Genomic DNA, 24,069 nt, shown 5'->3' on the forward strand with positions numbered 1-24,069 from the left:
CTTTAAATGTTTCATAAAACACTACATAAGATACATATTCACAAAATGTTGGCTTTCAGAGCTGGCCTTGGGGGCAGGAAGGCCGGAGGTCAGGCCCCACGTTGGGCACCTCCTGGCACTGTGGTCCTAGGGGAAATTGCTCCAGGCAGCCCCCAAAGACTCGCAAATTTGGTGCCAAACTGCACCAGCAGAGGGACTTTTCTCCTCCGGGATTTCCCCTCTCATTTGAATCACAGCCTCCTTCCTGATCCCTCTCTTTAACTTTTTCAACTGCCCTGTGAGTCACAAGAAACACATAGACTCACCCATTTTAGAGATGAAAAGATAGGGTCTGAGAGGCCCAGGGACTTTCCCAGGGTCACAGAGCAGGAAGGCGGGTAAGCCAGGCCCTAATTGCAGCTTCAAGGCTTTCTCTGCTGCTTGGTGATCCTCTCATCTTAGAGATGAGGAAAGCTGAGGTTTGGAGCAGCCCTGTAGAAACACCCAGGGTCACAGAACTACTGGGATTGAAATGAGGGTCTCCCAGATTCCAAATCCCATGCACCATCACCTTCCACCCTGATCCTATGAGTAAGGGAGTGAGCAGGAGGCACACGCCGGGTCCCTGTCACTTGCGTCCCAGCGTGCTTTGCTTAAAATGATAAAAATACAAGCCTACAGACAGACGGACGAGCGTCATCCATCAGCACTGTGTTGCTTTGTGATGGGACTCCTCCAACATGGCGGGCCAATCTCCTGACACCCCAGCAGGACCTGGACGCTGAGAACTGGGGTTGGCTTCCTGGCTCTGACACTCCCTGCCTGTGTCCTCCTGGACAACCCACGCCGCCTCCTCAGCCCTCCGTTTCCTCCTCTGTAAAATGAAGGGGTTGGATTCCCAAGGCCCCTGGCCAGGTGCCTTCACTCAGGCCTCAGTTCCCTCATGTGTAAAATGAGGAGGCTGGGGAAGACTGATGTTTAAGGTCCTTCCAACTTCTAAATCCCACGATCTTAAGAAAGTCGTGCCTTCCCTTAAGCCAGCCACAAGAAATGCATTCTAAGTGCTAGAAGCATCCCTGCCTAGGGAGCAGGGAGAACTCATTGAGAACACTGCGCTTGGAATCAGGAAGATCTGAGGTCACATACAGTCTCAGATACTTCCTAGCTGCCTAGTGACCCTGGGCAAGTCACTTCACCCTGTTTGCCTCAGTTTCCTCATCTGTAAAATGAGCTGGAGAAGTAAATGGCAAACCACTCCGGTATCTTTGCCAAGAAAACGCCAAATGGGTCCAAACAACATTCCACTAGAACTGGCTTCCTTTGTAATCCTAAATATCTGATTTCTTGCATTTAAAAACTTGGTTCTGAGAAGGTGTATCCCCCAGGCTTCTTCACTTGATGCTAAAGGGGTCCAGGACACATAAAAGGTGTTGAATCCCAGGGTGAGAGGAAACAATGCTAGTGGTGGGAGCGGGGATACCTGGCCCTGCCCTCCTGGCTTTGCCAGTCACTGACTCTGACACTAGAAGAGAACCTAGCTCAGAGCAGAGAAGGGATGTGAGAGCTCAGGTTGGGCTGCCTCAGTCTGCAGAGAAGGAGGAAGTCAAGTCTCCAAATTCTCACACTGACTTGGAAAGGGGTCCGGACTAGACTCAAGCCACCTGTACCTCAGACTCAGGTTAAGAGCAGTCTCCATAGAGAGGGAAACAGTATTAATTATAATTGCCATCTCCAAATCTCATCACATCAGCAAGAATGATCATAAAGAGCATCTCCATGGAGCTTTAAAAATTGTAAGATCCCTTTGACAAAGTACAACACCCATTCCTATTAAAAACACTAGAAAGCATAGGAATAAGTGGAACCTTCCTTAAAATTATAAATAGTATCTACCTAAAACCATCGACAAGCATTATCTGTAACGGGGATAAGCTAGATGCATTCCCAATAAGATCAGGGGTGAAACAAGGATGTCCATTATCACCCCTACTATTCAATTTGGTACTAGAAACTTTAGCTGTAGCAATAAGAGGAGAAAAAGAAATTGAAGGAATTAGAATAGGAAAAGAAGAAACTAAATTATCACTTTTTGCAGATGATATGATGATTTATTTAGAGAATCCTAGAGAATCAAGTAAAAAACTACTTGAAATAATAAACAACTTTAGCAAAGTTGCAGGATATAAAATAAACCCACATAAATCCTCAGCATTCCTATACATTACTGACAAAGCCCAACAGCAAGAGATAGAAAGAGAAATTCCATTCAATGTTACTATAGACACTATAAAATATTTGGGAGTCTATTTGCCAAGACAAACCCAGGGCCTATATGAACATAACTATGACACACTTTTCACGCGAGTAAAATCAGATCTAAATAAATGGAAAAATATCAGTTGCTCATGGTTAGGCCGAGCTAATATAATAAAAATGACAATTTTACCTAAATTAATCTATCTATTCAGTGCCATACCAATCGAACTACCAAAAAATTATTTTACTGAGATGGACAAAATAATAACAAAATTCATCTGGAAAAACAAGAGGTCTAGAATATCTAGGGTATTAATGAAAAGAAATGCTAGAGAAGGTGGCCTTGCCATACCAGATATTAAACTGTACTACACAGCAGCAGTCATCAAAACTGCCTGGTACTGGTTAAGAAATAGGGGTGTGGATCAGTGGAATAGGATAGGCACACAAGTAGGAGAAATCAACAAGTTTAGCAATCTACTCTTTGATAAACCCAAAGAGGCCAGCTTCTGGGCTAATAATTCACTATTTCACAAAAACTGTTGGGAAAATTGGAAAATGGTAGGGCAGAAACTGGGCATAGACCAATATCTCACACCATACACCAAAATAAAGTCAAAATGGGTTCATGATCTAGGAGTAAAATCTGATACTAAAAGTAATTTGGGAAAGCAAGAAATAGTTTACTTATCAGATTTATGGAAAAGTAAAGAATTCATGACTCAACAAGAGATAGAGAGCATTACAAAATGCAAAATAGATAATTTTGATTATGTTAAATTGAAAGGTTTTTGTACAAAAAAAGCCAATGCAACAAGAATTAAGAGGGAAGCAGAAAATTGGGAGAAAATCTTTGCAACTAGTTTCTCTGATAAAGGCCTCATTTCTAAAATATACAGGGAACTGAGCCAAATATATAGGAATACAAGCCATTCCCCAATTGAGAAATGGTCAAAGGATATGAACAGGCAGTTTTCAGAGGAAGAAATTAAAGCTATCTATAGGCATATGAAAAAATACTCTGGATCACTACTGATTAGAGAAATGCAAATCAAAACAACTCTTAGATACCACATCTCTCCTGTCAGATTGGCTAAAATAACAAAACAAGAGGATGACAAATGCTGGAGAGGATGTGGGAAAATTGGAACATTGCTACATTGCTGGTGGAGTTGTGAGCTGATCCAGCCATTTTGGAGAGCAATTTGGAACTATGCCCAAAGGGCATAACCCAGCAATACCACTTCTAGGGTTGTATCCCAAAGAAATCACACAAGCGGGAAAAGGACCCATATGTACAAGGATATTTATAGCGACTCTTTTTGTGGTAGCCAAGAAACGGAAATCAAAGGGATGCCCATCAATTGGGGAATGGCTGAACAAGCTGTGGTATATGAAAATAATGGAATACTATTGTGCCATAAGAAATGGGGATGATACGGACTTCGCAACAATCTGGAAAAACCTACACGATATAATGCTGAGTGAGCAGAGCAGAGCCAGGAGAACATTGTACACAACCACAGATATATGGATTCTGTGAGGACCAACCCTGACATACTTCGCTCTTCTCAGCAACGTAAGGTGCAAGGACAACTCCAGGGGACTCACGATGGAGAATGCTATCTTCATCCAGAGAAAGAACTGTGAAGTTTGAATGCAGATTGAGGCACATTTCATGCTCGCCTTTTTTCTTCTCTTTTGTTTTTGTGTTTTTTTTTTTTTTGGTTCTGTCTCTTCTTTCTCATGATTCACCCCATTGGTCATAATTCTTTTCCACAACTTGACTAGTGTATAAATTAATTCAATGCGAAGTTATACATGGTAGTTATATGAGATTCCATGCCGTCTTGGGGAGGGAGGGGGGAAAATCTGGATCTCAAAATTATGTAGAACCGTGTGTTGTAAACTAAATATAAAAAAAATTAATAAAAAAATTGTAAGATCACAGATTTAGAGCTCGACGATCCTTAGAAGACATCTAGGTCTACCCCTAGGAAACAGAAAGGAAGTTACTTGTTAGCTGAGAGCCAAAGAGGTAGGATTTGAACCCAGGGCTTCTGCCCCATACCCGGGACTCTTTGTACTGGTACTCCATTGCCTTCCCAAGTTTACCAAAGTTTATAAAGCATTTCCTCACTACTCTACCAGGATTGTAACGCAAATATAGTTACCCTAATTTTACAGATGAGAAAAATGAGGCTCAGATCATTAAGTGACAGATATGGGGGTAAGGGGAGTACTGTACAAAAACTACTGAAGGAAGGGAATCTTATCACTACCGGTATTACTGATGCAAATGAAAACAAAAAAATAGAAAAAATAAGCTAATAAATAAAGAAGGTGGTAGTTTTGGAAGGAAAGAAGTGCTCACTTGAAAAGACCCAAAAGGAAGCAAGCAGAGCCGGTCTTGCTATATGCCTTAAGTCATTGGACTGGGGGATCACAGACTCAAGAGTTGAAAGGATCCTCCATTGATGCCTGGTCCAACGTTCCCATTTTACAGAAAGGAACAAGACACTAGGTGATGGACCGCCTCATCATAGTTTCAGGGCCTGGGATGGAAATCCACAAGACGACAGAGCATTCTGAAGATGAATGCCAATTAAGCACACATCAACATCTGTTCCAGAAGTGAAGAAAGGAATGCTTTTGAAGAACTGGAGAAAGCATCAGAGAACAAAGCAAGGTATCCTTTGATTTTTCAGTGACTCCAATGCAGAAAAGGAGGCCAAAAAAAGGTACATTGGAAAACATGCTTCAGGAGTATAGAAGAAGTCATGAACAAAAAGAAGACAAAGGTTGGTCAAGGGCTCAGAAGCTTCATTCCCACCCCTTCGTTTTAAAGATGGGGAAACTGAGACCCAGAGAGGAGGTAACTACTATAAGGAGTAAGCAGAAGGGTCAGGCTTGCAACCTAAATTCCTAGAAATATCTTCAAGAAAAGAGTCAGAAGACCCTAGGCACGGTGAACTCAGAACACCATCAAAAAAATTAAATCGACTGTATCTTAGACAAGAAACAATTGGTTATTAATGTGAGGTTATTAATTAATATTAATTAATATAATTAAATCAGCCATCTATATAGCATCCACAAGTTACGTACGCAGAGGTCAAAGCCCCAAAGGAGATGAGAACATGATGCAACACAATTATAATCACTCGATCCTGACCTATTTAAACAAGCTGTCAAAACCTAACTTGGGAAACAGATAAAGGGAAAGAAATCAACATGGACCACCACTACATCCTGTAGAAGTTTAAGTGATAAGGAACTACTGCAATGAAGAAGCTCAGGGCCCAGAAACAGCCACAAGCAGTATGGTTATTTGCTCACCGAGCAGAGAGATGCAGTAGCACTGGTTTAGAATATAAACAAATTTGCAAAATATTACAAAGTAAGATGACAAAAGAGCATGAGAAATATTTAAAAACAGATGTTCAAAAACAAAAAAAAAAGTTTTTGCATGCAACTAGAAATATCACTTTTTAAAGCAAGGAAGACTGATGGAGGGGGAAAGAATACTGAGCACCAACTAATATACATCATCCCCCAAAACATTTATAAATAAGGCAGCTAGGTTAGGTGGTGCAGGGGCTAGAGCACAGGCCCTGGAGTCAGAAGGACCTGAGTTCAAATATAGTCTCAGACACTTACTAGCTGTGTGACCCTGGGCAAGTCACTTCACCTTGTTTGCCTCAGCTTCCTCATCTGTAAAATGAGCTGAAGAAGGAAATGGCAAACCATCCAGTATCTTCGCCAAGAAAACTCCAAATGGTGCCAAGGAGAGTTGGGCACAAGTGACATGACTCAACAACAACATTTATGCATAAAACTGGAAGGAAGAAAACAAACAGGAGAAAAATGGAACAGATCTCTTGACATTTCTCTAACAAGCTTTTGATTCATTAATGATGGAAACACTGCATTTGGATTCTAAAGCTTCAGTCCCTCTACATGCTAATGTGAAGGAAGGCTTGATGGAAAAGGCTTCATCACAGCCAGGACTTGAAGGATTTCAAAAGACAGAAAAGCCAGCACCATATATCCCCCAAGTGATATTCAACTTAATTCAATTCAACAAATATTTGGCAACTATCACACAAAAGAGATCAGAATTTTTTTCAAAAATCCTTGCCCTAAAGAGATTTCTTTTCCACCCAGGGGTACCAGTTAATGACTTCTGGACCGTGGTTTAAAATATAGGAATGTCAGGTCTGAGAGAGAGAGAGAGAGAGAGCACTGATAACACTGTATTTGCCCGGAGTCCTGAAAATTTAATCAAAAGGCCTCTAAATGGAAAAAAAGAGGGAGAAAGACAACTACGCAAATCCACCAACCTAAATTCCACAGAGAACATCCATAAGGTAGAAAGAAGAAAGGATGAGACACCTAGAAAGTCACAAGGAAAAAACAAAAATGAGAAAGAAACGACAATGAAAGCCACATCCTCAAACATCTCTACAAAAGAACTAGGGTTCTTAATACGAGGAGGCAAACATGACCTCCTAAGACTGGATGGGATGAGACCAGTAACTGCAAAGTGATCCTGAAAGTCCAGAGGACAGTAAAAGGAGCTGCTGGAGGGTCCTACAGCATCCTATATTAAGATATACTCCTAAGGGAATCATGGATACAAAGGACATTTGGATGCAGGTCAATGGAGGCAGAAACAGACAGATACCATCGAGGCTTCCTCCAAACTACCTGTACGGAGAGAGAAAACAGATGAAGAAATCCCAGAAAGAGACCTCAAGTGTGGTACAGAGAGGCATGATATAGCAGCGATGGTAGGGATCATACTACTGTAGTAAAATTAGATATAGTGAGGACAAAGGAGAGTCTTACTCTTGGATTAGATTCAAAAGATGCCAGCACCAGATGGGAGAAAGCAAAAATAATTGCTGCTAGCATTAATATCGCTTTAAATTTTGCAGCACACTTTATAATATGCTATCTTTTTTTAGCCTCAGAACAGGCCTCTGATGAAGGTGCTGGTATTATCCTCATTTTTACAGATGAGGAAACTGAGGCAAAAGTGGCTTTAGTGACTTGCCCAGGAACACACAGCTAATAAGCGTCTGACATCAAATTCGAACTCAGGTCTTCCTGACTCTAGGCCCAGCACTCTATCTATAGTGCGGGCTCTAACAAGAAGACTAGAGAGTGTTTTGTCAAAAAACAGATATGATGGCTTTAATAGAGAGCGAACTCAATGTGGCATCCTAGAAAGAATAAGGAACAGGCTTCATTAAGAGGGTTCAGGAAGGAGGACAACACAGTTTCACAGTTCAGCACTTAGTACAGTGCCAGGCACACAGCAGGTGCTTAATAAATGCTCAATGACTGTTGACAGACTGACTCACTATATATTCTTCCCCAGTCAGAAGACATTCAGAGTATCTGGTTTGGTTCTAGGCATCAAAGTTCAGGAAACGTACTGATAAGCTACATTTGAATACTGTAGATAGGTGAGAGCAGAAAAGAGCTGGAAGGGAGGGGCTGATTGTTAAATTTGTAGTATGAGCATTCACACCTTCGAAATCAGCAAATGCTATAAATCAGGCTTGATTTATTGTTTTGTTGATTATTTAGACTCAGGAAAGTGCTGAAGAAAATTTGAAAGTGTCTCTTGGGGACATTTTCTTTTTCAGACAGCTGGTTGTTAAACATTTATACTAGCACACTCCTGAAAGTAACCCACACGGTGAAGGTCCATGCAATGTAAAGGCTGAAGCAAATGGGGATGTTTATTTAGCTTGGAGAACAAAAGACTCATGGGATACAATACCCATTTAGGTTCCCCAGCTGCCATGCTTACAGTCTAACCCGGCTCAGCTCCTGACTCGATTGATAGTTCCACCACCACCCTGAAGGCTTCTCACTCCGAACATGCCGCCATCCCAAGGTTTCCTCCTCGAGTGGTGACTCGCCAGAACCTCCAGGAGGGAAGTACCTCTGACAGCCACGATCTCTTCCGTCTCAGCCTCCGACTCATTTATCTTCCTGTTTTCTTCTTCTCCCTCGCCACACCCCTCCCCCCATCAGAATGTAAGATTCCCTGGGGCAGGCATTTTCTTTCTTTTTGCTTGTGTTTTTATTCCCAGGTTCAGCACAGTGCCTGGCACATGTTAAGTACGTAATAAATGCTAAACGCTTTGTCTGATCTATAAACAGCTATCTTCATGTACTCGAAGAGCTATCATTCAGAACACGGATTAGGAGAGAAAGAGGTAGAAGTTACAAAGGAGGCAGATTTTGTGTCAATGCTATAAATATTTGGGTATAGATACATAAGGCCTTTCTTTTTTATCATTCACCCCCTTGGGTAGATGCATAGCAGTGGAATTGCTTCCAAAAGGGCCCTAGACTTTTTACTCATGTATAATTCCAAATGGCTATCTAGAGTGGTTGGATCAATTCACGGCTCCACTAACAATGTATTAGTGTGCCATCTTGCTGAAATCCCTCCAGCAATGACTTTTCCCATCTTTTCAACATCTTCTCCAACCTGCTGACTTAATTCCCATCCTCCCATATCACCAACTGGGCTATTATAAGCCTAGACACCACAGAGCAAACCTGGAGCAGTCTGAGTTCACTTTGCCCCCAGGAGGACGAACCTGGGACTCAGCTGTGGGCTATGTGGGCAAGGAGACTGTAAAAACAGTTTGGTGAGAAGCTCCTGAGAGCCCAGGGAACTTCCCTGCTTAATGCTTTTCATGTCGTTGCCAATGGCTTTCACTCTGGACAACTATGAATTACCTCGGGGCAGTCTTTTACCTGGGGGCTGTTGTTTATGTTTTTATTTAAAGAACTTTTTATGTGAACCTTCAGGCTCCGAGTGATCCAATGCATCAGATGAGGACCCACAGACTGGGCCGCTGGGGCTGAGGTCACACCTCTGCTTGTACTCATTTGCATTGTTCTAAAGATTAGTTATTTAGAGCATGCTTTCCTAATAGCTATGAAGAGTCTGCAAGTCTTCTATGGAGAACCCTTCATTCATATCTTTTCACTACATAACTACTGGGAAAGGGCTTTTTTCTCTTGTAGATCTTCTAGTTGTCTGTAAATCTTGGAATCAGGCCTTTAGCAGACATATCTAATTACAAAGAATGTCCCCCCAAGTTTTCCCTTTTTTATTTTAGTAGCATTAATTTTGTTTATTGAAAGCTTCTCAATTTGATGCAAGTGACACATCTATTTTATCTTTTACACTCGCCTCTATCCCTTGTCTGGTTAGAGATTTTCTCCACTAGCTACAGCTCTGAAAGGTTCCTGATCTGGGGCTCTCTTTTTTTTAAATACCATGACTTTTAACATTTGGTTCCTGTATCTATTTTGTGTTTATTGCAGTACATGGTATAAGAAACTTGTCCTTAAAAAAAAATCTAATTTCTGCCAAACTGCTTTCTCGTTCTGGCAGCACTTCTGTGCTTTCCTTGCTGATCTATACTTTGGAACTTATCATATGGTGACATGAGCTAAGTTCAGACCCCTTCCTCCCTTTCTGTGAACCTGAGCCGGTCACTTAATCTGTCAAGTCTCAGCTTCCTCTGATTGGAGGGCTAAGCAAAGAACTCTTCCCAAGTTTCCATTTAAAGAGGGCTCCCAGATCATCCAACTCTCCACTTCTCACTGACTACACTTCCTGTAATGGACTCTATGAGGTCCCCTCACTCAGGACCTTCTTCCCCAGCCTCTCCCCATCCCCACCAAACTCCCTCTTTTCAACTTCTTCCTTTTCGAGCTGTCTTCTTTCCCCCATTGGGTTGTGAACTTCTTGACAGCAGGACTATCTTTTTCTAATTCGCATCTCCAGGACTTAGCATAGTGCCTGGCACACAGTACGTGCTTAATAAATGTTTATTAGCTGAATGACTCATCTGTAAAATAAACATGTTGGTCTTGATGGCCCCTCGGGTCCCCAAATTGTTCCTAATGAGGCCTCCTGGGGCCAAGAACAAGCCCGATCCCTCTTCCTACAGGACAGCACTTCAGAGCCTTGAAAATAGTGACCCTGCCACCCAACCTACCCCATCCTGGTCCTCATACAGTTCCTTTTACTGTGTTCCAGGAATTCACATCTACCAATGAGCATTCATTTAGGTACCTACTATGTGTCAGATGCTAGGGATATAAAGACAGTGAAAATGAGATTCCCTGCCCTCAAGGAACTTAGCTTCTCCTGGGGGGGGGGCGGGGTGCAGTACCAGTTCACTTTTTTCTGTGCCTTTAGGTACTTTATGGCCACTCTATTAATTGGCCAGATTCCCCAATGCTGCTGGAGAGAAGGGGCCTCCCCACCCTGTCAATGTCCAAAACAGGCCTTCCCTCCCCACCCCCCCAAGAAGCCACAAGCCTCCTTTGCTGTGTGCCTCCGAGGAATATTTATAAACCAGAAAATAAGGCCGATGAGAGACTTCTGCAGGTGCAGCACCCCCGTGCTCTCCCCCAAAGCAGGTGTTTCCACAAGGCTGGAGACTGCTGTGAACACGTGCTGTGGAAGCTCACCTAGCTGAGGCATGCAAACATGGGGCAGCATAGTGCACACTCAGTAAAAACCTGAGCCTGGGGATGGCAGGAGGCCAGAATTCAGAGCTATTGCTGAGGGTCCAAAGAGCTCCCTATAATCCTTACATTAAAGGAAATACAGAGAAGCGATTCTTGGTAGACCCCTAACCACGGGGTCCCCACATCCCCCCCAAAAAAGAAAAAATCCGCTCTCTCCAGTCTCAGGCCACCCACCCCATTCATCTCAACTCCCTTCTCTTCACTCTCACTTGTCAATTTCTAGTATATGATTGAATTAGCAATATATTCTTCTAGGAGCCCCACCCTATCCTGGGAACTTCTGGGGTAAAAAAGAGAAGGGGAGAGAGCCTAGCCCCTGCCCAGAGCGCCTCACACCAGGGGTGCAAGAAAAGACAACTGGGCTTGGAGTCAGAGACTTGGGATCAAGTCTTGGCTCCAGCGCTGAGGATCTTGGGAGTAAGAGCTATTATGTAGGGTAAGCCCCTCTTTTTCAGACCAGGAAACTGAGACACACAGTGAGATCCCAAGGTTACACAGTTCTTTCTATCAAACCCAGAGCTGTGTGACTTTGGGCAAGTGACTATCATACTCCAAGCCTCAGTTTCCTCATCTGTAAAATGGGGATTGACTTTTTTTTAACATCCTTACCTCACGTATTATGAAAGTCTTAGTAATCACTTGAAGCTGCTACCCCATTCTTGTTGGGAAGGCAAGAGTCTGACCCAAAGAGCCACCACAGAACGAAGCGAGGTCAGTATGTAAGGAAGGACTCCAGGGTGTATTTGATCCAGTGACCCACCAAATGAAGTGTAGAGAGTCAACCTCAAAGCCGAGAGAAATAGGTTTGAGTCCTGCCTATGACACATACTGGCTGTGTGACCTCTTAATGCTCAATGCTCTACCAGTGGTATCCAATCCAAATGGAAACAGGGAGCATTGAACCATACACAAGGATCCTTGTGGGCACATGCTGACCTAGAAAACCACATATTCACATTATCTGTGTTTCACTGCTTTTTTATTTATTTTGTTAAATATTCCCTAATTGTATTTTAATCTATTTCAGGCCATACTTGGGATTGTTATGGGCCACATGGGCCATGTTTGGTACCTCTGCTCTAGCCAGCTCTGCAAGGCAGTACTTTGCAGATAAAAATGCCAATCTACATTGGTAAAGGGAGTCTCTTCATTCAGGAGTTCCCTCTACCAGTTCTAGCCCATATACCCCAACTACAGTTAGTTGAGCATATATTTAACAGACAAGAAACAAAATCTTACTGATGTCCAAGTGTTTTTTAAAGCCTGTTTTGGGTGCAATATCAGAACTCTGACTTCTTAGGACCAACATCAAAGGTAATACAAAGAACAAAGATTTAAAATGAGAAAAACAAACAGCAATTAAAACGAACCCAACTCAATCCATTTTAGCAAGTTGCTGATGACTAAAAATAGGAAACAGATGGAGGAAAGGATATTGACACCTCTTAGAATCTATTCAGAAAGATGTTTAACCAATGTTAGTTAAACGACATAACAAGGAAACTGAGCATTGAAAAGGACCCTAACTCAGCAAACATTTAACTTAATCTGCTAAGAAGAGAGAGGATATAGAAGCCAAGGGCAACAGTGCGTTAGAATATGGACTAGTTTTAGCGGGGAAGATGGCGGAAGACGAACAAGCAGTATCTTGTATGCATACACCTCTTTGTACATGTTCTCCCCTCTCTCCCTTAGAATGTGAGCTCCCTGAGGACAGAGACTGTTTTTGCCTTTCTTTCTAACCCTAGCACTTAGCACAGTGCCTGGCACAAAGTATCTGAAGAAGGGAAGGTGTCAAGGGAATGGAGAAAATATTGGCCCATAGAACTGCCCAAGGAAAAGGCGACAAAGAATATCAATAATGATCAATCCATAAAGCTACTTTCACTTTAGAAAAAATTTAAGAGGCTAGTCTACACACACCCATCAAAAGCCTCCTTGACAAGGGTACTGGCAGACTGTCCTAAGCAATAATCCAAGCAAGTAATCATCTCCTGACTATCACACAGTCGACTGAAAAAGGGTAGAGAAGGCAAGATCCCCCCCATTCTAAATGCTGGCTGGCTAAAATTATGCATTAATGCCTTAATGGCTCTCCTGAAACAAGGGGTCTCCCGGGCCACATCAAAATCACACAACTGTTTGCCAATGGCCTTCAACACTGTCATGGAGGATGTCCAATGTACAAGTAAGGGAAGGACTTGTGACCAACGACCAAGTCTTTCAGATGTTCCCGTTTGTAAATGACACTGTATTATGTTCCCAGCTCCTGACAACGACTCCTAGAAGAGATCCAAAATACATATGAAGAGTTTAGCCTGTCTACACAGGGAAAACCAAATGGATAAGGGAAGCCTCTTGCCCAGACGATAATGGGCAATCTATAGAGCTGGTCCACTGATACACAACCATCATGGTGGCCTGGCTCTGTATGTACACGTACGTACACACACACGCGCACGCACACACACACTCTCTCCAGCTTGTACATATTCTCTAGCTGTGGGCTCCAGAATCAGGTATATTACTCCAGATGTGGTCTGGTGTGACCAGGGCAGTGGACAGTGGGGTCAAGGACTCTGTCATACAAGAGACTCTCCAACAAGGCCACCTAAAACACCAATCCTTTTTCTGGTTGTAATATAGCACAAGATTGAAGCTAAGCTTGTAATCCCCCAAAACAACCAGATATTTTTCATAGCCCCCCCCCCCCCAAGCCTCTACTCAGGAAGTTCAGATTTTTAACCTAAATGCAGCAGTCTGCATTCATCCTTATTACAGTTCACTTAGCCCTGCTCATCACTCTGTTATCAGATAACGCCTCCCAGAATTATGACCCACTAAATCAATAATCATACCACACATACATATGCTGTGTGTGCATGTAAATGTATACGCCTACGTGTGTAGATGTATATATACATATATATGTGTGTACACAAATGTTAGTGATTTGGATGAAAACATAGTTGGTATGGTTATTGATTTTACAGGTGATAATTCTGGGAGAGAAGCCGATGACATCTGCCAGCCAGGAAGGAGTGATCCGGGGAGGGGTCTAAGGCCAAGGACAGACTTCCCTCCAGGCGAACATCGATCTTGTCCCACGCCACAATACTGTACACTCTGCCCACCTTTGTATCTCACCGTCTTACAAATCAGATCACACACACATCCACAGAGGATGGAAGACAGGCAGGCAGGCAAAGTAACAAGCATTTCCGAAGTGTTCCCTATGTGCTAGGTTTTGCAATATGTACCAGGGATACAAATACAAGCCAAAAGAAGGACAGGCCCTGCCCTCAAGAAGCCTACATTTCAGTGTGAGATGTCAACATACAAAAGGGAGTTGAGGACACCTACATCGAGGTGTGGTCTGGGGAGTCGGAAGCACCACTGCCAAATACTTTGAGGAAAGCTAGGGAAACTATGTAGTGTACCCCAGGTCAAACAGCCAAGGAATCTTATCAAAAACTATTTCTTAAAAAAAATAGGAAATGAGGACTGTCTAGCTGCGTAGGGGTGGGGAATCTGTGGCCTCGAGGCCACATGTGGCCCTCTAAGTCCTCAAGTGCAGCGTTTTGACTGAATCCAAACTTCACAGAACAAATCCCCTTAATAAAAGGAGTCAGCAGATAATTACAAAGCAAATGTTCCTTCCCTGTTACTTCCTCAGTTTACCGTCTCATGTAACACAAGACAGAAATGGAAGGACTTTACTGATGAGACAACTAAGACCCAGGGAATAACCAGGTTTACAGAGCCCTTTACAAATATTATCTCATCTGATCTTCCTTGGGAAGGAGGTCCTATCATCATTCCCATTTACTGATGAGAAGCTGAGGCAAGCAAAGATTTAGCGATTTGCCCAGGGTAACACAGGAGTGTGCCTGAGGCTAGATTTGAACTCAGAGCTTCCTGACCGTAGGTTCAGTGCCATCCCCTGGTAATGAGATTTTCCCAAGGACACAGAGGAAGAAAACCACTTCCTATGACTGTACACCTGTCGTTTCTTTCTCTGCCCCTGCAACATGGCATTAAAGATACACGATCCACATGCCTCAACAGGAGACATCTGAACATTGATGTCAAAAACTAAACAGCACACAGCCCCCACGAAGACCTTGGGTAGCGGAGGCCCTCCAAACACCCCTTAATTCTGGCTGGGTTTGGGTCTTTTGAACATTAAGCCTCATGCATGCCTTGTTCCTGCTTAGTCAGGGAATTCTGACTCAACAGAGAGAACTCAGGCCTACCTCCCATCTCTGCCAGGCCTGCCTCGCTTACTGCAAAGAGGAGAAAATGCCCCCATGGGGGTCCTGAGTTAGCCCTTTGCAATATGGAGGTACCTAGAAAGAAGTGGGAAAACCTCCGCCGGCCCCCACCTCACGGGCATGGAGGAAAGAATCTGCTAGATCACCTCCAGACAGTCCTGGTTCAATCTCCCTGCTGTCTGTGAGGCCAATAACGGCTCTTTCCTCAAGGATGCTGCCACCCCAAGGCAACCCAGGCAGCAGGTCTGGGAAGGCCACTTATATCAGCCACAGGAACAGCTGCAGAGTCCAAAGGATGTGGTCTGGGCTGGCCGAAATCCAGCAGGGACAACCAGACTCTTAGAGGAGAAGGGGGAGAGACCGGGAGCTACAGGCCCTGGGACCAGAGGCAGCTTTGCTACCTACTTACTCTCTTGGGCTTCGAGTGCAAAACCTCACTTCCTTCAGCCCTGGTGTGGTTCTGCACAAGCAGAGGACTTGGGACAAAATGGTTTTTAAAGTCTCCTCCCCACCCAGGGCAGGGGTCTCTCTACAACATCCCTGAAAACTGGAGTTATGTGGCCTCTGCTTGGACACTGGAGGGATGGGGAACTCCCCACCTACCCCAGGCAGCTGATGCCATCATGAGCAGTGAGGATGGATGGGAAGGGCTTTCTTCTCCACTTCCTGAAACTACAGAGAACGATGAAGTCATTAGCCCGTCCACAAGATCCTGTGTAGGGAGAGCTCTGCAGAGTGGGAGCTATGAGGACCTGCCCCTCTCTGGACCTCTGCTTCCCCACCGACCAAAGAGGGCTGCCAGGAAGAGGGAAATTTATTAAGAGCTCTCCAAGGTCCGACCCTCCCACCTTGTTCTAAGGCCCCTCCCAGCTCTGCTATCCCCTGTTCTAAGGCCCCTCCCAGCGCTGACATCCCCTGTTTTCTAAGGCCCCTCCCAGCGCTGACATCCCCTGTTCTCTAAGGCCCCTCCCAGCTCTGCCATCCCCTGTTCTAAGGCCCCTCCCAGCGCTGACATCCCCTGTTCTCTAAGGCCCCTCCCAGCTCTGCCATCCCCTGTTCTAAGGCCCCTCCCAGCCCTGACATCCCCTGTTCTAAGGCCCCTCCCAGATGACATCCCTTGTTCTAAGGCCCCTCCCAACTGACATCCCCTGTTCTAAAGCCCCTCCCAGCCCTAACATTCTATAAATCTTTCAGAATAACAGAAAAACCAAAAAGGTGTGAAAACAGCCTCGGCAGATGTGAACACTAACTTCGGGGAGCAGGCTCACAGCAAAAACAACATTGAATACAAGATTAAGGTGCCTTTAAGCCTTGTCAAGGGGCAGCAGGACCCCCCCCCCCACACACACACACACACGCGCGCGCGCACACACTCACGCGCGCGCGCGCGCGCACACACACACACACACACACAGAGTGGGCGGGCGACCCCCAGCAAGCCCTTCCCCTCCTCAGTTCCTGAGACAGGACGCTGGGGGTTTGGTCTGAAATCCTGCCTCTGAGCCTTTCTGTCTCGATGACGCTGAATAAATGACCTCCGTGGGCCTCGATCTCCTCATCTGTCAAAAAAGGAGCTGGGCTGCACAGCCTTCCAGGTGCCCTCTAGCTCTAGACCTCTGAACCCCTAGCATCAGGGGGTTCCCATGCCCACCCATCTGGAAGGAGACATAACACAGGCCCCAGGAACAACTGCCCCAAAACAGGGGGCATGTGGCTCAGCGCTCAAAGGAGGAAACTCTCGGGTGAAACGTGATGCACTTGTAGTCCTGGGATGAGAGCCGAGCTTTGGCACCTGCTGTACATCTCACCTTGAGCCAGGGCCTTCTCGAAGAATCCGATGGGGCGGGGGCATGTCGCTGCGTGGCCTCGGCCCGTGGTCAGACAGTTCTCCTGACATCTGGCTGGATCTCCCCAGTGACATCCTCCTATCGTCCCCTACTGGTTCGGCTCCACGTGGCTGCCCTTCCAGTACTTCGTCACGGCTACTCCCTTGTCTCCCCCACCCCCAGGCTTCTCTGGGCCTCAGTTCCCTCCTTCGTACAATGGGTGGGCTAGGGATGGCCTCTGAGGACCCTCCCCGCCCCAGGTCCAGGATGCCAGGCTGAGGAGAGGTGGGGAGGCCTCTTAGAGAAGGCGCTGGGTAAACAAGAAAGACACGATGCTGGGTTCTGGCATGCTAGGCTGCGTGGTGGTTAGAGCTGGACCTGGAGTCAAGACGACCTGAGTTCAAATCCAGCATCAGACACTAGCTGGGTGACCCCAGACAAGTCACGCTACCTGCCTCAGTCTCCCCAACTGTAAAATACGATAGTAATAACACCTACCTTCCAGGGCTGTTATAAGGATCCGATGAGATAATATTTGTAAGGTTTTTAGCACAGTCCCTGGCACAAGATAAGCAAGATATAAATGCCAGCTATCATCATCATCGTCATCACCAGCTGGCTAAGTTATTTCAGGATGACGGATTTAAAGCAACAAGGGACCATTTTACAGATGAGGAAACTAAGACCCCAAAAAGGGAAGCAACTACTCTCAGCGTGACAGAGTGAGTTAACGGGGGTCGGGACTTGGAACCCAGGCCTGCTGACCCTCAGTTTAGGGCTTCCACCAGCTGCTTCCCAGCCAACCCTTTTTAACGGACGTTTCCATAGTACTTTCTTCCAACAGTCTCGCAGGACATTCGCTGCCTGATTGCCATTATCCCCTTTCCACAGGTGAGGAAGGAACCCTGAGTGTGGCCACAGGACTCGGTCAATGTCCCACATTAGGAAATGGTGTCAAAGAAGACCCATCTCCAGAGCCTTCCACAGGATGCCCTACCTGCCCAGGCTCACCTCACCCAGGGACCAAGCAGGCTCTGGAGCCTGGAGACAAGAAGGCTGGGGCGGGGCACGGCAGGGAGAGTGGGGCAGGGGACAGCTCCTTCAGGGTCTCATTGGGCCATAAATGAATTAATCTTCACAGGATCAGAGAGCTCTTAACCTTAACTTTTTAAAAAAACACTTTTAAGAACTGAATTTCAAAATAATTGGTTTCCTTTGCACTACTATTCATTTTATTTTGTGCACTTAAAAGCATGATTCTGAGAAGGGGCCAGGCTTCACCAGACTGATTTCCAAAGGGTCTGGTGCAAGAGAAGGTGGAGTCCCTATACTACACGATACCCTATACTGCACTACTCCGGTCGGAGCAACCTCCTCGTTTTACTGCTAAAGAAACCAAGTCCAGAAAGCTTGAGGCACAGCCAGCAGACAGTCAAGGTCTTATCCAAATGCCAACATTCTAGGACCCCAAACCAGGGAGGGAGACAGGAGAGCTACCGTCTACACGGCCATCTCTGGCTCATGTTCCCTTCCCAGGACCACACCAGCAGCCTCACTGGGGAAACCAGGGGCTGGATCCTTCTCCAAATCCTTCCTACCTGCTCATCAATGAGCCCATCCCTCCTCAGGTGGCACCTCTCCACCTATCTTAAGCAGAAGTCTTGCTTGTGTATCACTGGCTCAGAATCTGGGTTCCTGGGACCACGTAAACAGAAGACGTAACCTCCTATCCCCCTGGGGAACAAGATTCACAGCCTCCTCCCATCCTCCTGCCCCTGACATCCTCCTGCCCCTGACAAAGGACAAAAGAACTCTGGCTGCCGTCCATCCTCAGGGAGGAGGGTTCAAACATCACCCTTAAAAATATCGGGGAACTCCAATTATGATTTTTCAGGGAAACCAGTTTCACTGAGGACTCTCCACCCATCAGTAGAAGTCCTTACCAGTTCTGCTACTAAAAGGTCCGATTCCTGGATCTCTGGGCCCGCAAGCACCAGCCATGCTTGGGGAAATCTGCATGACTCAATGACATTAAACAAAACCACACTTTGACACTTGGCCCATTCCTAGAAATTATCCCTCTTCTTCTCTTCTCCCACCCATCCAGAGATGCATTTTTGAAGAAAATAACGTCCATCTTTAAAATTAAGAAATGAAAGAATGAAACCAAGAAAGCTGATACTGTGTCACCCCAATGGGCTCATTTCATTTATCTGACAAATTTTTTTTAAACAAGGAGCCAGCCCTTGAAAAGACAAAGGGACACAGCGATCGGGGAGGAAGGATCATTGTCTGTGTGGAAGAGATGGGATGGCCCCTGGGGCTCAGGAACCTCCCAGGCAGGAGGCAAACCCCTCACTGTGGCTTGTTTCGGAAAACCCCTGTGTTCACAACCACCTTGGATCTCCACACCTGGGGTCACCAGGTTCCTGCACCATCAAGGAAACACAAACAAGACAACAGTGACATCCAGGACAGTCACAAAGGTCCTTCTGGCCACAGTGAGGGCAGAGCAGTATGACCTGCTAGCCTCTCTCTCCAAAAAGCTAGGAAATGCAGAAAATGGGACCAGAATAACAGCTCAAAAGCCCAGAGTCATCCTCCATGCCTCCTTCTCCTCCCATGCCCACCCCCAAGGGCTCATGCACATCCAATCCGCAGCCGTCTCTGCAACGTTTTGCCAAGGAGCCCTTTCCCTTCTTCCTCATTCCTGCAGGGTCACTCACATCCCTAGACCAGACCTTCATCCTCTCTCACACAGACTATTTAACAGCCTCCTAACTGGTTTCCACTTTCCTCTTTACCCACAGCCGACAAAGTAATACTGCTAGAGTATGACCACAGTGCTCCCCCTTCTCAAGAAGCTTCGGGGGCTGCCTCTTGCCTCTAGGATAAAAGACCAAACCCTCCTGGCTTGAGTGAGGTGGCGAGAGAGGACATTTTGCCATTTCCTTCTCCAGCTCATTTTACAAATGAGGAAACTGAGGTAAACAGGGTGAAGTGACTTACCCAGGGTCACACATTTACTAAGTGTTTGAGGCCGGATCTGAACTTGGAAGAGAGTCTTCCCGACTCCAGGCCCGGCGCTCTGTGCACCAGGGCACCACCTAGCTGCCCCTGCCTAGCATATATTATGCGCCTAGTAGATGCTTGATTGACCAGGCCTCAATTTTCCCAACCTACCGATGATTTCTGAAGTCTCTCCACCCTCTGACATTCTAGGATTCAGTTCCATTCCACGAGCCGTAAATTTAATCTCTGATCCAAAATACCCAGATGTCCCCAATATGGGAAATTAGGAGTGTGTACGTGTACACACACACACACACACACACACACACACACTCTTTGACAAAGCTTTCTACCTCCTTGTCAGACAAAATCCTCTGTCTGGTGCCCTGCATCATTACCTTCCACCTCCAGTCCCCACTTGGAACCACCCTCTCTAAGGATGAGTCCTCGGGCTCCCAGCCTGCCCCATCGTCCAATCCCCAGCTCACACTCAGAGCCGCTGGGTCTCACCTTGCTGAAGACCTACAGGACACATCCTCCTAATGTTTAGGGATTGAGAGGGGGAGGATCTCCCCCACTAGAGTAGAAATGCAAATGTGCGCAGAGACAGGAGTCAAGCCAGCCGCTCTCCTGCCCCCTCCTGTGCACACCATCCTGGATTCAGGTCAGAGGTCAGAACAGTCATTTCAGGAGAAAGGAAATCAGATCAAACCAACCCCTGAGGTTTGAGGATAGGCAGGCGTAAGCACTTTTAAGACGAGATTAATAACAAGGGGTGGGGGGGGAGGGGACACGGGGCCCAGTTTTCCTCCTTCCTGCTGAGAACACACTCTGGGTAAAAAGGGGCGATGCAGAGGTGGGGGGTCCCGCAGGAGAGCCCTCCCCCAGGCAACCGAGGCCCCAGAGTCTGTGAATTTGATTATCTTCAAAACATGTCTGGGGAGACATGCCCAACTGGGGTGGGGGAGGAGGAGGGAGAAGGGCCTGCCTGGCTAATAGCAACATGAATAATTCACAATTATATACCACTTACGGTCCCTCCTGCTCAATCTGCCTGCTTCGGAGCAGAAGAAACTGGCCTGGAGAGTACAAAGACGCTGGATCTGAGATCAGAAGGCCTGAACGCCGGCCCTGCCTCAGTTTCTCCATCTGTAAAATCAGGGGGCTGGGCTAGATCTGTAAAGGCCTGCTCGGTTCTACAGCTGGTGCCAAGGGAAGCCCCCCTGCAGAGCCACTGGCGATCGATATCCTCTCCTTCCCACCCCCGCTCCACCATGAGCCAACCAGACAGGGTTATCTCCATCCCCTAGAGGCAGCTAAATGGTGCAGAGGAGAGAAAGAAGTCTGGATGCGGGAGGCGGGAGTCGGGAGTCAGGAGAACTTGGGTTCGAATCGATCCCCAGAGGCTCCCTACCTGGGTGAACCCCTGTCTGCCTCAGTTTACTCATCTGTAAGAATAGGGATAATAATAGCCAAATTCTGCTGCCCCACAGTAAAGATCACAGAGGAACAAGAGAACCAGCATTTACAAAACACCTACTATGTGCCGGGTTAAATGCTTTACAAATATCGTCTCATTTGATCCTCCGGGAGGTAGGTGCTATTAATTACTGTCCCCATTTTACAGTTGAGGAAACTGAGGCAGACTGAGGTAAACTGACTTGCCCAGGGTTCACAAGTAGGAAGTGCATGAGGCTGGATTTGAACTCAGGGTTTCCCAACTCCAGGACTACCGTTCTCATCACTGCACTGCCAGCCAGCTACATAAGGAAGAAGGGAAAGAGGGAGGGAAGGAGGGAGGGAGGGAAGGAAGGAAGGAAAGGAGGAAGAAAGGGAGAAAAAAAGAGAGAAAAACAGTGAGAGAAGAAAGGGAGGGAGGCAAGAAGGCAGGAAGGAAAGAAGGGAGGGAGGGAGGAAGGAAGGAAGAAAAAGAGGGAGGGAGGGAGGAAGGAAGGAAGGAAGGAAGGAAGGAAAGGAAGAGAGAGAGGGAGGAAAAAAGAGAAAAACAGTGAGAGAAGGAAAGGAGGGAGGCAAGAAGGCAGGAAGGAAGAAAGGGAGGGAGGGAGGAAGAAAAGGAGGGAGGGAGGAAGGAAAGGAGGAAGAGAGAGAAGGAGGAAAAAAGAGAAAAACAGTGAGCGAAGGAAGGAAGGGAGGCAAGAAGGCAGGAAGGAAGGAAGGGAGGGAGGGAGGAAGGAAAGAAAGGAGGGAGGGAGGAAGAGAGAGAGGGAGGAAAAAAGAGAAAAACAGTGAGAGAAAGAAGGAAGGGAGGGAAGAAGGCAGGAAGGAAGAAAGGGAGGGAGGGAGGAAGGAAGGAAGGAGAGGTGGAAGGATGGAGGGAGGAAAGAAGGGAGGGAGGGAGGGTAAGAGAACCAGGGAGAAAGAAGAGACAAGCAGAGGCAGTCACTTGGGCTGGACGGAAGCTGGGCCATAAGTGCTGGCCCGGGATTCCTGGAGTTCTGGAATAATCTTTAGTGCCCAGAGGCAAGGAAGCCCATTCTTTAAAGAGGACTTAGCCATCACCAGCTCATCTAATGCAACCCTACTCATTTTACAGAAGGGTAAACTGAGATCTGGAGATGATGAGTGACCAGCCCAAAGCCAAAGTTAATAAAGAATGGGTCAAGAATTCAAGCTCAGGTCTTCTGACTCCAAATTCATACTTTTCTTTCCCCTGCCTAAAAAAAAGTAAGAGAAAGAAGAGAGAGGCTCCTTCTGTCCCCCCCCCCCCCACCCCCTTCCTGGTGACTGGCCCCTGGAATCTGCAAGCTACGGCTTCTCCAAACTTGTACAAAGCCCATAAGAGACAGCTCCGGTTTCCGAGGGCTGCACAGCTCACGATCTGTCACCTGTCAACACAGAGGGCTTATTACAGCAAAGAAGAAAACAACGTGAAAGAGATTCCTAAAAGTGCCTGGCTCCAGCAGCTCCTGCCCCGGAAGCTCGGGATGCTTGGCACATCTCTCCCTGGAGGGCAGGGGCCCTGCCCTGTCCTATCCAGACACTCACTTTGAGGAAGAACGTTGCTAAGCTGGAGACCTTCCGGAAGAGGGCAGCCAGGATGGCGAGGACCATTCCACGGAACCAGGGTTGCTCAGTCTGGAGAAGGCTCAGGTGAGGGCAGGCAGGGAAGGACGAGCCGGTCCTACGTGGTCTTGGAGATCTGAACAAGGAGCAACGAATGGGGGGTGGGGGGAAGCAGATGATAATAGGCAGATTTCAGCTTAAATTTCTAAAAATTAGAGCGCATGATGGGCCCTGGGGTAGTGCAGTGAATAGAGCTCTGGGCCTGGAGTCAGGAGGACCTGAGTTTAAATCTGACCTCGGACACTAGTTACGTGACCCTGGTTGAGTAGCCTAATGCTGTTTGCCTCAGTTTCCTCACCAGTCAAATGAGCTGGAGAAGGAAATGGCAAACTATGCCAGTATCTTTGCCAAGAAAAGCCCAAATGAGGTCACAGAGAGTGGGGCACAATTGAAATGATCATGAACAACTCTAATGAGGTGGTGGGTTCCCCCTCCCTACAGGCTTCAAGCGGAGGATGGATGACCCCTTACTGGAGACATGGTAGAGGTGAATTCTTATTCAGGTAAGGGTTGGACTAGCTTGTTGGTGTGCAGGGCCCCTCTGGAAGCCTGAGGAAATGAAGGACTCCTGCTCAGAATCGTGTTTTTACTGCCTTTCTCTGTGTCCCCCAGCATTTAGCACATATCAAGTACTTAAGAAATGTTTGTTGACTAAATGCCTAAAATAAAAAAAAAAACCAAATTATATTGAAAAAGAGTTATCATGATGTTTTTAAAGCACCAATTTGTGGATTTCTGGCTTAGATGGTAAAAAACAAAACCAAAAAACAAAACCAGGATGGGTTGATGTCTTAATCATCTCTGCCCTACTAGACCTACCACAGAAGACAATTTATATACAAATAAGCATTTTCAGGATAGCCATACAAAGTAAATGGGACTGGGGGGGAAGGGTACCAGCAGCCTCGGAGAAGGAAAAGAATCAGAAAAAAAAAGACTTTATTTAGAAGATGTCACTTGAGCCAAGTTTTAAAGGAAATAAAGGTCAGGAAAAAATAATTATGTTTTTACGTTCCAAATGAAAATTATTTAGTAGAGGGAGTTTATTCCAGGTATGG

The 24,069-nt window shown here is 46.2% G+C and overlaps 1 protein-coding gene across 1 annotated transcript in view; it reads right to left on the bottom strand.

Moving 5' to 3' along the window:
- Positions 1-22,958, bottom strand: part of ELAVL4 (ELAV like RNA binding protein 4) — a 136,115-nt gene extending 113,157 nt beyond the window's left edge. The window contains exon 1 of the mRNA XM_036755356.1: positions 22,934-22,958. The gene's annotated coding sequence lies outside the window, so the exon portion shown is untranslated. The remainder of the gene's footprint in view (positions 1-22,933) is intronic.
- Between the last annotated feature and the right edge of the window lie 1,111 nt (positions 22,959-24,069).

The sequence above is a fragment of the Trichosurus vulpecula genome, chromosome 4 (genome assembly GCF_011100635.1).
Source record: "Trichosurus vulpecula isolate mTriVul1 chromosome 4, mTriVul1.pri, whole genome shotgun sequence".
In the NCBI taxonomy this organism is placed as follows: domain Eukaryota; kingdom Metazoa; phylum Chordata; class Mammalia; order Diprotodontia; family Phalangeridae; genus Trichosurus; species Trichosurus vulpecula.